Source organism: Rhyacophila brunnea, unplaced genomic scaffold, assembly GCF_057557595.1.
Source record: "Rhyacophila brunnea isolate RB1 unplaced genomic scaffold, BYU_Rbru_1.0 scaffold_1, whole genome shotgun sequence".
Taxonomy (NCBI): domain Eukaryota; kingdom Metazoa; phylum Arthropoda; class Insecta; order Trichoptera; family Rhyacophilidae; genus Rhyacophila; species Rhyacophila brunnea.
In genome coordinates, this window is record NW_028232751.1 from 15,812,142 (window position 1) to 15,829,168 (window position 17,027).

The 17,027-nt window shown below is 33.5% G+C and overlaps 1 protein-coding gene across 2 annotated transcripts in view; it reads left to right on the forward strand.

The window, feature by feature from the left end:
* The window catches only part of Gs2 (glutamine synthetase 2), a 77,584-nt gene that overhangs the window by 32,319 nt on the left and 28,238 nt on the right, over positions 1 to 17,027 (forward strand). The window contains exon 2 of one of the 2 annotated variants that reach the window (XM_085941674.1): positions 7,987 to 8,093. The exons of the other annotated variant lie outside the window; for it this stretch is intronic. The gene's annotated coding sequence lies outside the window, so the exon portion shown is untranslated. The remainder of the gene's footprint in view (positions 1 to 7,986; positions 8,094 to 17,027) is intronic. 2 annotated transcript variants of the gene reach the window in all.

Here is a 17,027-nt window from a genome sequence, read left to right on the forward strand (position 1 = left end):
GATCCAGACATGCATTATTAAATTGTAAGAGCCGACCTGAATGCCAAGCAAATAACGCACCAATTATCCATCCGACCTTCGATGATTCCTTGCGAGAACTTGGGCAAAAACCACACGAGAAAGTGGGATAGATTGTGTCTCTAACGCTAACATAGGTATACTATAATACTCGAAGCATAGTGTAATTCGACGCTATCATAATCAGTATAAATTATTTATTCTATTTTTGAAAATTATTCTCTCTCACCACTATCTGTCAATGTGTGTTTGTTTGATCGATAGCAAAGACCGAGTGGGTTTGTGAATGGCTAACAAATATATCTATTAAAAGTATGTTAATGCAACAATTACTATTTGTGCGTTACTTTTACGTGTAAAAAAATGTATTCACTCGTTTTGCTTCGCTCCTTCTCTTAAATAAATACTTTCTATCGCTAGATACATTACAAAATAACTTGACCCAAGAGTGTATGTGTCCTAAGTTAAAAGCGCAACTTTTTTTATTCATGTCGAAAAACAAAATAATCTCATTAAAACATAGGTATTCGTTATTATTTGGTATTTATAACATTATAACATAACATAATAACCGATTTATTGTCGAACAAGAACTTCTTGTCCACGTGTTGTTATGTTATGTTGTACAACTGTGAACTAACAATCCCCACCAGTGTAGCCAATCGCACTTCCGTTTTCAAATGAGGAACGCCCGCAAATTTATCATTTCATTTTACGCTGACATGGTATACTTACTGATCTTTAGATTTATGTAATTTTAATCTTGGTTTATTGTTTAACTTTTTTAGTATTTGTATTTTTTATTTTATAGCTTGAAAGTTATATATTTTTATGTTGATTTATGTCGATATGTATGTATCTTCTCTTAAATAAATATTAATTGATTGTTTAATTTATAGAACTCCATATTATTAAAAATGCACATTTCTGTCATTTTCATAATTATATCAAGATTTTAAGTTCTATTGGATTTTTTATTAGTTATTACTTTAATATGTCATTGGTTATTACCTTGAGAGAAAAGTATATAGGTATATGTATATGGCTATGTTTAAAATTTGTATTGCACCCTTCGTGGCAATAAGGTTGCCGACCCCTGCAGGCGACTACAGCGACTTCCTGTTATCGCCGATTTCTTGTTGTCGGACTATAGTACCTAAAAAGTAAATGGATATCGGAAGAAAACGGTGACAGGAATTAATTAATTTATTGACACTGCCGGGCTTAGAATCGAGTCTAGGGTCGTAATATTATAGGAAAGTTGGCTCATAATTGAAAACAATCAAATACACAGCTGCTAGAATTTATTGAATTGATTTTTACGATCAAACTTAAATACCCACTATGCTTTGCATTGTAAAAAATACCTAATAATTAGTATAGTCCAATATAATATAATAAAATATTAAATACTATAATATTACGCCATATTATAAAATATGCCAAAATACTATACCTACAAGTTTAGTAAAATGTTCCTATAAGTAAGGTTGGGTATTTCCCGAGAAAATCTCAATCTCGAGATTCGGGATTTCCCGAAATGATGAAGATTTGAATTCTCGAGATTCGGGATTTCCAAAAAAGAATTCTCGAGATATCGGGAAATTGAAAAAAAAACCTTTAAATCAGTGTAAAAACAGACAAACAAAATATTTGTAGGAAAACAAAAATAATTCAAAACATTACTTATTAAAATAGACTACGACTAGAAAAACACAGACTGTCAATCGCTGCGTCTGACAATCGCGTACGCTTTTGAGTCACAAAATTCCCCGATGTTGGAAAAATTGCGCTCATTTTGAGTCCACGTTGGCTTCATTGTGTTAATGCCCCGATCAGTCTTTGATCGTTTTGTTTTCTGTCCACTTTTTCCATATAGAAAATCGTTTTTCAATTAATATTAATTTGATAATGAAGAAATCCCGAATCCCGAGAAAAGATTCTCGAGATTCCCGAAATGTTAAAAATTTCAATTCTCGAGATTGGGGATGGAAAATCTCGAAAAATTCCCGTCGGGAAATTCCCGAAACCCAACTCTACCTATAAGTACTATAGTTTTTTTTTTCAGAAATATCTACTGTACTTTTTACACATTTGTACTTATAATCAGCACAGAAAAAGATGACAATGATGGCACCTATATACATAAATTTATTCACATACTTATGGCTTAATGTTTACCTACTCAATATTTTTTAAATTATAATAATTTCTCGGCCATAAAGTCAGAAGACAATATGTCCAATTCTACTAACTGAATGTACATTAGCAAGACCGGACTTGAGACCCAGTATCTATTTAACGTTATTCACTTAGAAAAATAACGTAAATTAATTTAAAATCGAACCAACAACGTTTGTGATATTGTCCTTTGCCCACTTGCTTCACATGAGATAAGGTACGAGACAAAGTAAGGCAGTAATGGGTTTAAGGACGTGGTTGCCCCAGGCACCGACTAATTTACAGTCCCCCACAATAAAAATCCCAACTCCCAACGTACCTACCCGCTAAAATATAAATGTTTTCTAAAATTACATGCTTTAAATAAAGAAAAATATTATTCAAAATGACACATAGGTACTTCATGATAATATTAGTGGTTGATTATTATACAGCTATCTATTTGTTTGAGTGTTTATTTATTACAGGCCCTTTTGATGTTAGTTATAGGAATTCTATTATATTTTATATGCCCTGAATTTGTGAGACGTACAAATGTGTAATAATATTATGACTGGGTTGATCTGTTTCGAAGCCCCCTTTAAAGAAAATTGAGGAATCGATTTCATCTTCTGCGTTAAAGTAAATCGCCGCTTCTGTAAGGTGATGCTTAATAAGCCATAATTGTACAGCCAAATTTGCGTCGGATAAGAAAAAACATAAGATCCTGAAGAGATCCTAGGGAGAGAAGAGAGAGAGGTCACATCCTCAAGAAGTATGAGGATTCATGTAACTTAAAAATTTTATAAATCTTGGTGAATGGCTCCACACTATTTATGGCTCCGAAGCCATGAAAATGCATAACCCACCGTATGCCTTCAGGATCTTACCCCATTTAAAAATTCATCTCTTCCTGTAGAATTTCTCTCGAAGTATTTTTCGTACACGCGTATACTAAAGAGCGCTCTGAATATTATTGAGAATATGTTTTCAAAGCATAACAAAGATGACATATTTTGTATTACAAAGTAGAATTGCTTAGTTGGATGTAGGTATTGTGTATGTGTTTATACAGTACACCTACGTTAGTCCACATTACAAAGAAATTAAATTATGCCCTCTCAAAAGGAAAACGTTACATGTATGTAGGTACATTATATCATATTTACACACTACATTCACAGAAAACATGCCACTTTAATCAAATTGTAAATGTCGATTCTTTATGATGTACCTATACAATACATGTTAGTTAAAATAGCAAGTAATATAAATAACCATTAAAATCGATTGAAATGCTTCATTATAGTATTAACAATATACCTTCATTATGTTTAATTTACATTTCCACCAGTGACAATTAACTAGTTTTTATACTTATCTAACTAAAGAAATGTACCTAAATGGTTTACAATTTGATATATATGTACTTAATTTACATGATATCGCTTGAGTAGGTAGGTAAAATATTAAGACTTTTAATATAATAAGTCAGACTAACATTCTATTTAAAGTGAAGTAAAGCTATTAGAAATGATTTGCAATCGCGTTGTAGGCATCTGATACCAACCCTATTTCACTTTGAAACTACATGTGACTGCTTAAGTAGTGACGCAATGTACTTTCTTATGCATAAAAGAATATGGAGGTCCCACAGAACAGATTAATAAATATAATTGCGATAGGCTATATCCCAATACAGTACATTTTGACGCAGGGTTTTGAATGTGTGAGTATCCTACAAAAATGAGCCACGCAGTACAAACGTGCAATAGTGTGTGTTGCAACCTTAAATATATCAATTTTAAATGAGCGTCAGTGCATAAACCGAGAACAGTTGTCAGTATTCGACGTATTCTTCCATACTCTAGATCGCTTGCCTGCTTCTCCACACCTCTTAGGTATTTCAGTTCCCATTATTTCTGAGTTCCCTGTAAGGTACACAATAAATAACCCCCGTTTCAGACGGGACACCAGTGTCGCGCTCGTATATAATAAGGAGGCCTTTGTATTCGATTAAAGGGGCTTTTGTATTATGTTTATGAGTCAACGCGTGTCCGGTACACTTTTCCGTCGGCCGCTACATTCTCAAGCCGCCGATACACTTGTTTTTATTACCGCAGCCAGTTTTATGTTTCGGGATTATGTTTACTAATCCCGGGATTCATAGGTATCGAAAAATATCTCGGGATCCCGGAATTGGAATCGCTAGTCTGCAATGCTTCACGAACAACGGGGGGTTTTTTTTAACTCAATGGTATTTGTTTTTCTTTCCGGTGCTACGGTGAAATGTAATACGTATAATTTACGTGTAACCTTAAAAATCATACAAATTTATATCATTGATCAGTTTTCAAACCCACAGTTTTTGAAAATAATTAATTACTTACGTACATATTTAATTGTTTGTGTATTGAAATCATCTCCACAATAGTTACAGAGTAAAATATCGAAATCATTAAGCCTTCTCTGTGAAAGGGTTGATGTTAGATACATTGGTACCTACGTGCGTACCAAGGGGTAACTTGGAATAAGTACCAATAAAAAATGTAGACACTACCAAACTGCCAGCCGTGGCGCTATAGTATTCGTGTTGCTACATACAATGTACCTATGAGTATGTCGAATATCGATTCTTCGCTACGGAAACTCAAAGGAAAAAAACTTTGTAATGAATAATGATGATAATATCTGAATAACAAAGCAGCTTTGTAGTTAAAGAGTAAACATCAACATCACATAATATTTTTGACCTAACACATTTATAGTTTGATCGTAATGTAGGTAATATTATATTGTGTATTCTTACATGAGAAAATCTTATTGGCATATATATATACATTGTATTATTCTGACATCAAACCTCTACAATAATACATTTGCATAATAATCGTTCCTTAGGCTGTTGTTGTGGTTTTAATTTGCAGGTCTTTACATAAAAATATGCAATCATTTGGCAAATATTTAATGTAATTTTTTTGGTTGGTAACAGTAGATTTCTCGTGATAACGACAGCGAGATAACATTGCTTTTCTTTGGTTTGAGATAATAATTAAAATGTCGTTACGTGTTTACTAATTTCTTAATAGGTCTTAGGTATATTGAACATATAATTAGAGGAAACTGTGTGACTAGGTTATCTGGCGTTAGAAAAAAAAATAGCTAGGTATTTAAGTTAGGTTAGTTACATGGGACTATCTCATTTATAATAGTATTAGGATTTTTTTACTATTTAGCTTATTTAAGTAGGTACCTACTGTATTATCGTTGAAACTTCTAATCAAATACATTTAAAATACCTAATCCAAATTAACTGGACCACGTGGACATAGCAGGCTTGATTGCATTATTTGCTTCAAGATCATCCAAACAAAATTTAGATTCAGATCATTATAGTTAATAAATTCTTTTCACTAGCGTACTTCCTCATTTTTTTTTTTAATGAATCGATACTGGTTTCATCGTTCATGACATTTCCAACTAAGATATATATGCTAAAAATATTAAATATATCGAATGATAACAGTGTTTATTTAAAAGCTAAAATAAAGTAAACAAGTACACACTTGTTCATTATTTAGGTAAAAACAACAATTTTTTTATGCTTCTTCTTCGTCGTGTCGGGTGTTCAATAGCTACAATGTGTCGCTCCAGAAGTTGGCGAAGGCAACACCATTTTCCTCGGCTTGTATGATCTCGTCGAAATTGCAGCTTACTGGGCAAGCCTTGCATGACAAGAGGTGCTCCATGCTTTGCATTTCACTGCACTCGCAGGTTTGGTCATCGGAGTACCCCCCACTTCACTATGTTGTCTCGGGTACGCCCTGCCATGGCTCTCAGTCTGTTTAGGGCTTTCTAGGGACGGCCAAATAAACCTAAAATGTAAAAATATCCAATTTTAAAGCATTTTCTGCAAAACTTATGAACAAACTTGACCTGTCCAAAATAGTGAAAATCGTACTACACTAAACTGCATTATTATTTATTTAATTATTATGTTCTAGATGTATTAAAACCGTTTTTGTGTCTCTCTCCTAAACATGGTTTTGCCATATTGGAGGTATTTCGCGTGCAGCGACGATAATATATCGATACACTTGTTACATGGAGAGAATTTACCCACCTGTTCTTACCTGTCAACCTATGTAGGTAGGTATATTATCACGGCTAGTGCAACAGTCTGTTCTGAGCCTCGTCATTCTTGACATATAAAACATTGTCTTTGTCAATCGATTATTCGTTACTAAACAGTACCTAACTTATTTTACTTCGTGACTATCATCATTTGCCCAATATTTTTCCACATACCTACATATATCTTAAATGTAGGTACCTACTTACATAACAGTGTAATAGATCATTATAGTGCGGATATCATTTACACTCCAAAAATAAGAAAATCAACCAATGTTGTTTCTAAGAAATACTGTCAAATTTGAACCAAAAGACATGATGATTGATGACATTATAGTTTTGATATTATTATTATTTACTACTGAAATAATTCTTAAAATTTTATAATAAATTATGAGTATATAAGTAGTATTAATTTAATTTGTTGATAATGTTTTTTTTTCAACATATTTGACCTAGTGAAATTAGGTCCTTGACTCTGTCGGCCCACGCTTGCAGATTGTATGTAACACATACTAAAAATAATAATATACTTTTATTATTTATTTTATAGTATCTGAAAACGTGAACTTTTGTAATCCATGTATGCATTGTGCCAGGGTCTTACAGGAGTTTCCGGTTTTATAAACAAGGGTAGATACTCTGGAGTCTAGAATCTAGAAATCTAGATGGATACATAGCTATTATTAATATTACGCAAATAACTAAAACATGTTACTGGTAATATGTTTAGTCATCGTGCATGCACCTTTAGTGGATTAGAAAAATACTTAACAATCTTTACCTATATTTACTTTTAAAAAAAATCATAATAAACTTAGGTACACTTCAGTATATATATATATATATATATATATATATATATATATATATATATATATATATATATATATACGATTTATGTATTAGATTGATTGAGATTTCTATAGTATCAATTAAAAAATTAGAAAGATAGAGTCACGCAAACCTTTTATATTACAAAGTTAGTGAAAAATTCGGGGACGATTATAGTAGTATGATTTTTATAAAGGTCAATAGGTATTAGTTAGACTACTAAAGTAAATAAAATTAATACGGGAGCCTGCCGTTGATATTTTGCTTTGACTACTTGCCTGCGAATCATTATTTCCGGTTTTACCTGATTATTTTTACAATGGACAATCATTATTTAAATTAATAACTGTATTTTAGGGGTTTAAACTCTCTTTTAACTCTTGGTGCGGCGTAATTGCTTGACGTTAATTTAATCATTACCGTACTGACCATGGCCCCCACAAGGGGGGGCTGACAGGGCTCTAGCGTGGGGGCCCGTCGTGACGGGTTGACCAAATACGATCAGAAATTTGCCATAACGGAGAAAAAGTCGCCTGCGGCGCTATTTTATTTGTAGAATCTTAACATTTAAAAAAAAATACACCTAATACCCTTAATTTTACCTAAAACAACCTTCTTTATATATCGGTTCTGTAAAGCGTCCCACTGCCTTTAACCCTAGAGATGGGTAGGGGGGCCCGCTTCAAGATGTGGGGGCCATGATACTGACATATTAATAGAGGAAAATTCTTTTTAACATTTTTGTTATAGCTCGATAATATATATATATACATATACATAACTGTTAGCGCGTGGAATTTCCTAAATAATTAATTAATAACATATTTTCTTTTTGTACAGGTGAGCAACTTGATCTTGCATAGGATTCTACCTAGATTGTTTAAAATCAGCTACAGTGAATCTCTCTACTAGTCTACACTCCTTGACAAACAATTTTGAATCATTGGGTATGCTTTGATTTTTTTTATACTTTATAACTACCAGGTTTAAAACTAATACCTTGTAAGTATGCACATCGTGCCAGGGCTCTAGCCCAGGGGACCGGCGTGATGGGTCAACCAGATACAATGACATTAATATGGACGAATCATCTGGAAAATAAAATGACACTCACTTTGTGTCGGGTCTGCCGGATGGCGAAATTCATATTTTAATATCGGTATCCTACGCTCAAATGAACATTCTGCTTGCAAGCGGTCTGACGACACCGCTGGGTCTGCCCATACAAAATTTCTGACTGTCAGGTTTCGACTCCGCCGTTATTGTTGTGTTACAAAATGCCAATGTGCCTAGTTAAAAATTGTAAAAAAAATCTACTAAGCACTCCAAGAAAGTTGGGATATCACTTTTCATGTGTTAGTATTATTAATTATTGATAAAATGCCATTTTAAGATATTGATGAATGTTTATTCAATGTAATTGAATGACAGAAACTACTGGGCAAACGCTTGTGATGCGCTGGGCTCACATGCGTCTAATTTCCGAGAAGTCGTAAGTAACCTAGAATCTGTTTATAACGTAATGAGTAATGACACTAATACGCCATTACAATAAAGGTTATATTACTATAAATTCTCGAAGCTTGTATCGCATAATGGAAATGGATACGTCATATGGTCACGTGACGTCTACCTATACATCTGTGAATGAATTTCATGCTCAATTTCTCGTGCGCGCCGATATGAAGTGAGTTGTCCATTTAATATGTCATTGACCAGATAAGTGAAATAAACACACATCACAAATTGATCCTAATAGTAAAAAAGTCGCCGGTGGCGCTAATTTACTTTGAATGTTGGTGATTATGATTTAAAAAAATTAAGACATGTAGTTATGCGATGCAATTTTTGATGTGTATTAATACTCGGATGTACAACAAAAATACTAAAAATCGCTAAAACATAATACGTACTCTTAATTTTGCCTCGAACATCATTTGGAAAAAGTAACTGTAGAGCGCCATACTGCCTTTAATCTTTTGGAATTGATGTGGTTGTTATTTTATTTTTTATCGTCGTAACTAGTCAGTGCGTCGGGACTCCTTTTCCGAAAACCCGGCACTGCTTGGTATTCTCATAATATGAAAGTTAAGTGCGTGTTTTCAACATATATACTCAGTGACGTTCCGTGGGGGTAGGCAGATTGAGTGTCGCTTGAGGTCGGCAGTTACTTGAATGACGGCAAATCGAGGAAAATCATTTTGAATATATATACATAGCTACCTAAACTAGTAATAGCCAAAATATCTTTCCATTAAAAAAATCAGTTCACCGATTTTGTCGGGTTCGCGATATCTAGTTTACTTCCGTTGCCCTTAGACGTCCTTGGTGACCAGAAACAACACGTGCAGATTTGCGAATAGTTAGTCTGATATTTTGTTAGTAATGTATCCATACAACACATTTTCTTAGATATTGGATTCATGAAAGGATGATAAAAATAATGTATAAAAAATGAGGCGGCATTTTGTGTAGGGACGTCACTGTATAATATACTATGTATCAACCATGAACCTTCGATAATATTCTTTTAATCGTGTGTTATTTAGCAACCTAAACCTTGAATAGTATCGTGGCGGGTCGCATAGCAATGGGATGGCGCCCATGAATCACGATCAAGTCTCACAATGGTCATTGACACGACTGTTTGGTGTCATACAGATAAACATAATATACAACTAGTATAAAACAGTACTGCGTTATACCTAATAAAAATGAAACTACCGATTAGATGTAAATTCTACATAAAACATTTCACCGTAGCCATGGCCCCCACATCCTGAAGCGGCCCCCAAGCTAGGATCTTTGGCACGGGCCTCCCTACCTATCGTTAAAGATAAAGGCAGTGTGACGCTCTACAGTAGCGTTTTCCAAATAGTGTAGGTATCTACGCGTTAAAATTAATGTGTATATTTAGTGTTTTTTTTATATTTTAATACATAGTTACCTAATTAAAAATTGTATCATAATATAACCACATAATTTTAAATAATAACATTATTGAAGGAAAATAGCACCGCTGGCGACTTTTTTTACTATTTACAGAGAATTTGTGATGTATGTTTATATCACTTATCTGGTCGACTCGACTCGCCGGGCCCTTCGTGAGCCCGGGCCTCCAGGCTAGAGCCGTGTCAGCCCCCCCTTTGTGGGGGCCATGACAGTAGCACAGTTCGGCGTGAGCTTTTTTTTTATCGGAAAGAGATGACCGTATACTATACGATAATATGAAAATTAATTCAATTTTCATAGTTGATTTTGGCAAAATTCATGAATTCAAGAATGAAAACCTAACCTAACAAAGAATTCAGTATATCGGCTATTTCCAAAATATGTGTAAACCATGGGGCGGCAGGTTATATGAAAGTATGGTGAAAAAGTATGATAAGGCAGGCTGGCAATCAATTTGCGGCAAAATTTCCACGTTAAAATTATATTATATGGGTACGTTATAATGACCAAAGTAAATCCTTCGTGATGCCTTGTATTTTTTTTATCGCGTCGCTATTTCTCGTAAGTTGTCGGCCATTAATTGTTGGCCTGCTTCATTCAGTTGTATGAGAAAGCCGATTGCTTACGGCTTTTTTTATTTAATACCTCTATGGTGTAAACCAACAAGAACCGTGTTTTATTAGACATGAATTCGGAAGTCGGTACTTCCGATACAACATTTTCACGGCGAACTGTCCGGAAACTACCAGTATGCACAGTATTATTGTAATGAATGATTTAAAGTCGAATAAAGTCACGGGTTGTTTATCCTGAAATGTCCTCGCCTTATTAGAGTTGTATAAATTTGAGTGGGTACTTATATACTCGTACTTCTGGACTTTGTCATGTTAAGTAAGATATATTAACAAACTTTGTTGTATCATTAGCGATAATAATTATTGAACGCTACTTAAAATAATAATATAAATAAACAATTTTGTTTTCGTTTGATAAAAAAAAAATGTTCCGTCCAATAACCTCCGTACTGCATTTCAGTAACTGTTACATCAGATATAATAAACCAAAGAATCACGAGCTTAATACATGAATTAAATAACAACAATTAACTAATAACTCAAATTATAATGTATACAAAAGGGCATGGCCTCCACATCAGGGTCTAGGACGATTTGGCACCGGACAACTGGACGCCACGGAATTCGAAAATAAATAAACGTTAGGTACTTATAGGTAGGTTTAATGATTATATTATGATTTAATAGTTGGTGAGAATGTAAATATGCAGACGTAAACAATGATTTAATCGTTCATATGTTTAAATTCCAACGAAAAAAGAGTTTTTTATTTTATATAAAGCCTTAGGCATGGTAATTCTCAATCCGCGATAAAGAATACATTATGTTTAGAGTAAAATGAATTCAAACTACTAAGTAGTAGATAGAAACTGATTAAAATACCTCGTATACACGTGTCTACGACAGTGCGGCGTCCAATTGTCCAGAGGCCAGTCGTCCCATTCCCCCACATCATGAAGCGGGTTCCCTAGGGCGGGCCCCCCTATCTATTGCTATGGATAAAGTCAGTGTGATGCTTTACAGTACCTAGTGTATTCAGTAAAATTAAAGTGTATTTTCAATACATCAATTAGAATTATGGAGTTGTCGAGTATCGACACACAATAAAAAATTGTATCACACAACCACATATTTGACTTTTTTACTGTTAAAGCAAATTTGTGATGTGTGTTTATCTCACGTATCCGGTCAACTCGCCACGCCGGTCCCCCAGGCTAGAGCCCTGTCAGCCCCCCCCTCCCCCTTTTTTGTGGGCCATACAAGAGGGTGTTAATACAAGTAAACTTTGTATAAACAGTCTTCCAACAAGGATCCGTAAACATAGTTAATTATATTTTACTAATTGTTAAAAGATAATATCAGGTATACAATTTAGGTATAGATACCTATTAAAAATTGTACTTATGAATTAGTACTATATTGGTTTAGTGGCGAAGGGTCAAGGTAAGCCGTTGAGTTTCAACATAAATAATGCACACTACACTTTGTCGGTCATACTTATTTGATTTCATTGAACTAAGAATACGATTTGCATGTGGTACTGGTTTTTGTTTTTGTTTTTGAAAATCAATTAAGCCCTGCCTATACCAAACCAAAATAGTTTAGATATGCTATTGAGGATCTAACAAAAATAGTGCACATTTTTCAAGTCATATTTATTTGCTTTCATTGAATTAAGTATAGGTACACTTTGCAGATGGTGTTGGTTAGTTGATTTTCAATTCACTATTTTTTCTGACCATGTCCGATCCTAATAGGATCATATGGACCTCCACAAAGTAGAGGTTTGTATTAATAGATTTTGTTTTTTACGAGAAATGGATGTCAGCCACTTGCTCAACCTATTAGGTCCATACCCTGACTCGGCGCGGCCACCATGGGTGTCACTAAGCCCTGTCTAAACTCTAAACCAAACTATAGTCGATAAAATGATTATGTATAGTTTAATGGCACAATTTAAAATATTTTATAGATAAACGAATATTTGTTGACCATTATCTACTTCTTCTATGTCTTGAATTAGGTAGGGTTTAATTAAATTTTAAAAACTAACAAACACTATCCACACATTGTTGTATCAATTCAATGAAAACAAGTACGTTTGACTGATAAAGTTTAGTGTGCACTATTTATATCGGATTTGAACAGCCTACATCCACCCTTCGCGACGTATATAATATATTTACACTACCGTTGTGTATTCTTCAATAAATTATCATTCTTATCTGACTACACCTTCGTTATTTAATTAATAATAACCAATGACATTAACTAATAAAGCAATATTTTTTCTTTAGCGTGTATACAGATTATCGAAGGTCAAACTATAAAAACACATAGCAGATTATTGTGTATCACTGCATTACTCCATGTCAGGATTTCCCATCGCTTACTAATAATGCCTATCACAATAAAATTTATGTAGGTACACAGGTGCGGCGTATAATATCTATTATGTAAAGTGCAGCATAAATAATTTATGTTACACTTTATATTATCATTTCACAATAAAATCATAACATTACATTTTTATTACATAATATTATTATGTGTACATAATAAATAGAGACTTCATAATAATATTTACATGTTTCTTAATATTCGAACATTTTCTGTTCAATTATGTGTCTTTTGTCATGCCTTTTCGAGATAACGTTTATTACTTACTAAGCAAATTTTATCATAGATATGTTACACTCGGAGAAATGCTTATTATTATATATAATATAATATAATATGACTATTAAAATTTTGTTCGTAAGATTATAATATTAACAACAAATCCCATTTGAACTGGGATTGGTGATTATTTTAACAACGATTTTTGAATAATCTGATAAATATATACTTACAATCAAATTTAGATTATTTTTATCTAATAATTGAACGTTATGTACTTCTATAATAATAAGAATCGTGTACCTACCAGTACATAGATGCTGTAGATGAGGAGCTTCCCGAGAAATGTTTTAATTTTCATTGGAATATCATAACATATTTTTTCGTACGAAATTTAATGGTAAATTTTACTTGACTTGTAGGTAGGTAAGTACCTACTTCTTTTAAAGTTTTTATAAAAAAATATATTTTGCTTGAAACTTTCAATTTTGTATTCACGTTTTTTGTTTTAAGAATATTTCAAACTCAGTTAGTTACAAAATCTTAAGTTGATACTATGTAGCAGATTATATATTTCAACAACATATCTGCAAAGCAAAAGTCACCGCACGCCTACTGTCACCTACGTATATGCACTTCGACAGTTCTATACAGTGACGTCCCTAGATAAAATGCCGCTCCTAGGCAGCACCAAAAAGCCGCTCCATTTTTTATACAGTATTTTTCCTTTCCTCCTTCCACCTACATCCTTTCATGTGTCCAATATCTAAGAAATGTGCTGTATGGATACATTACTAATAAAATATCAGGCTAATTATTCGCAAATCTGCACGTGTCGTTTCTGGTCACCAAGTACGTCAAAGGGCAACGGAAGTAAACTGGATATCGCGAACCCGATAAAACCAGTGAGCTGATTTTGTTGATGTAAAGATATTAGCGTTATTACTAAGTTTAGGTAGCTATTTCTATATATTCCAAATAATTCTCCTCGATTTGCCGCCCTTCAAGTAACTGCCGCCCCCAAGCGACGCTCAATCTGCCTACCCTCACGGGACGTCACTGGTTCTATATTATTTATAATTGAATATATTTATATAATACAGTTGACATAAAACAGTGTCTTTAATGACAAACAGAATACTTATTATGTATAATATAACAAGTTATTAGTAGGTAGGTATTTTCAATAAGTTTACATAAATAGGTTACGAAGTGTTATAGACTCCGCGATAAATGCATTTTTACCATGTTGGATCATAAGATCTTGATAATATGGCCCTCCACAGAGTGGAAGATGTATTAACAGATTTTTGTTTTTATGAGAAATGGATATTAGTCATTTGCTCAATCTATTATATATTAGCTCCATACTCTGGGTTCAAACGTACATTGAAAAAACGTGTGAATTAGTAAGACCCGGGATTCGTACCCGGGACCCACGACATTATAACCCGACGCGGTAGCCGCTCGGATATCGTGGGCGTGGATGCAATTTTAGCAAAGTATGTCGAACTAATTTTAATCTTCGGTTCTAAATCTTCTATTCAGAATAAATTCTTTTTTTATTGGCGAAAGTACTCCAAAACATGGCATCACTAAATAATACGTTTTTCAATGTCACCCCAAAGGTTCAAAACTGGCTTCGGTACTGTAATTTTGTAATTAACATGTTTACCTTGTCCAAACAATGTTGAATTGATCACCTTTTGAACAAGTCTACCCAGTTTAAGCAACAAAATTTCTATCATGCAATACAACGATGTCGTTATCACACTGTACCTAAGTAGCAGTTTCCGAAATAATATAATATATTCGTACCTAATAATATAATTATCGGTCTAGTGATTATGGTTACACTTGTATTTTTGTACGTAAAACATTTCAACGTGGCACAGTTCGCCGTGAGCTTTCTTATCGGAAAGAGATTACCGTATGGCTAGAGTTGGGTTTCGGGAATTCTCGAAAAATTTTCGAGATTTTCCATCCCGAATCTCCAGAATTGAAATTTTTAACATTTCGGGAAATCCCGGATCTCGAGATTGAGATTTTCTCGGGAAATACCCAACTCTACGTATGGCGTATTATACCACACGGTCTCAAATTTTATTAAATTCAATATAAACATTAATTCAGTATTCATAGCTAATTTTGACAAAATTCATGAATTCAAGAATGAAAACCTAACCTAACAAATAATCCAGTATATCGGCTATTTTCAAAATTTGTTTCCTGCTGGCTTCCTGTACTGTGTAAACCGACAAGAACCGTGTTTTATTTAGACATGAATTGTATCTAAGTACCATGGCTCCCACAAGAGGGGGGCTGACAGGGCTCTAGCCTGGGGGCCTGGGCTCAGGAGGGGCCCGGCGTAGAAAGTCGACCAAATAAGTGAGATTAACACACATCACAAATTTGCTCTAATAGTAAAAAAGTCGCCTGCGGCGCTATTTTCCTTCAACAATAGTATTATTTAAAACTATGTGGTTGGACGATGCAAATATGAATTGATAATTCAAATGGATGTAGGTGCTTCGGGATGTGAGAGTCATGGACAGTACTATTAATACGACCCAAAGAGGTTGGATGGTCTTTAATATACGGCCATATATTTCCGATACAACATTTTATGGTGAAGTGTGATACGGCGAACTGCATACGTACAAGTTTCCGGACACAGTCTAATAATATAGGTACCGGTTATGTTATTGTGGGTGCATCATAAAATATCCGACTAACCAGGAATGTACTACCACTTTTTAACACTTTATACTGTTTATACCCAATGTAAAAACTGTACGAATAACTAAATACATAGTAAGTTATGTAATATTATTATTAAGGTCAATTTCCTGAAATAACTTTATTGATTCGTTGTAAACGGTTCTGACTAAGTGTCGACCGTAGCTTTTGTTATCTTAATCTCTAAACAATCAATGGAGCTATTACACATATATACCGACTCACATCATATATATATATATATATAGAATAGATAGGTACATAATATATCAAAACTCAACAGCGAATTCATCTATGGAAGATCTACCACTATTGGAATTATTTTAAAGAACAATAAATTATTATTGTGTGACAGGAAGTTCAGTTGTATGAGAAAGAAATTATCAATACACTTTCCAAAGCAAACGGAAAAATAAAATTATGTAATATGTATTTTCAATTATTTTTTATTAAATGTGTGTGATGAATAATACTAATACAATTCAACATTTAAGATTGTATATCGTCATCAATATGATCATTCAATGATGCCTCTACCTTTGGAGGTATAGGGGTTAAAATAAATTGAGAGTGAAAGAAAGCATTAATTTTGATATACTTAAGTGATATTATTATGTAAGTGTGTATGTTATTAATTACAAACAGTTAGATTTATACTTATATATACATAGAAAGTATAATTATTCGGTACTGTTCGGTTAAAGCGGATACAGCGGAAAACGCATTTTGAAAATAGCCGATAAACTGGATTATTTGTTAGTTTGGGTTAGTTTAGGTTAGGTTAGGTTGGGTTAGGTTAGGTTAGGTTAGGTTAGGTTTGGTTAGGTTTGGTTAGGTTAACCTAACAAATAATCCAGTTTATCGGCTATTTTCAAAATGCGTTTTCCGCTGTATCCGCTTTAACCGAACAGTATTCATTATTATTATAACCACTGGTTATGACAAGTACTTACTACTTATTACAAAATTGGTTACATAATATATAAATTAAATTTA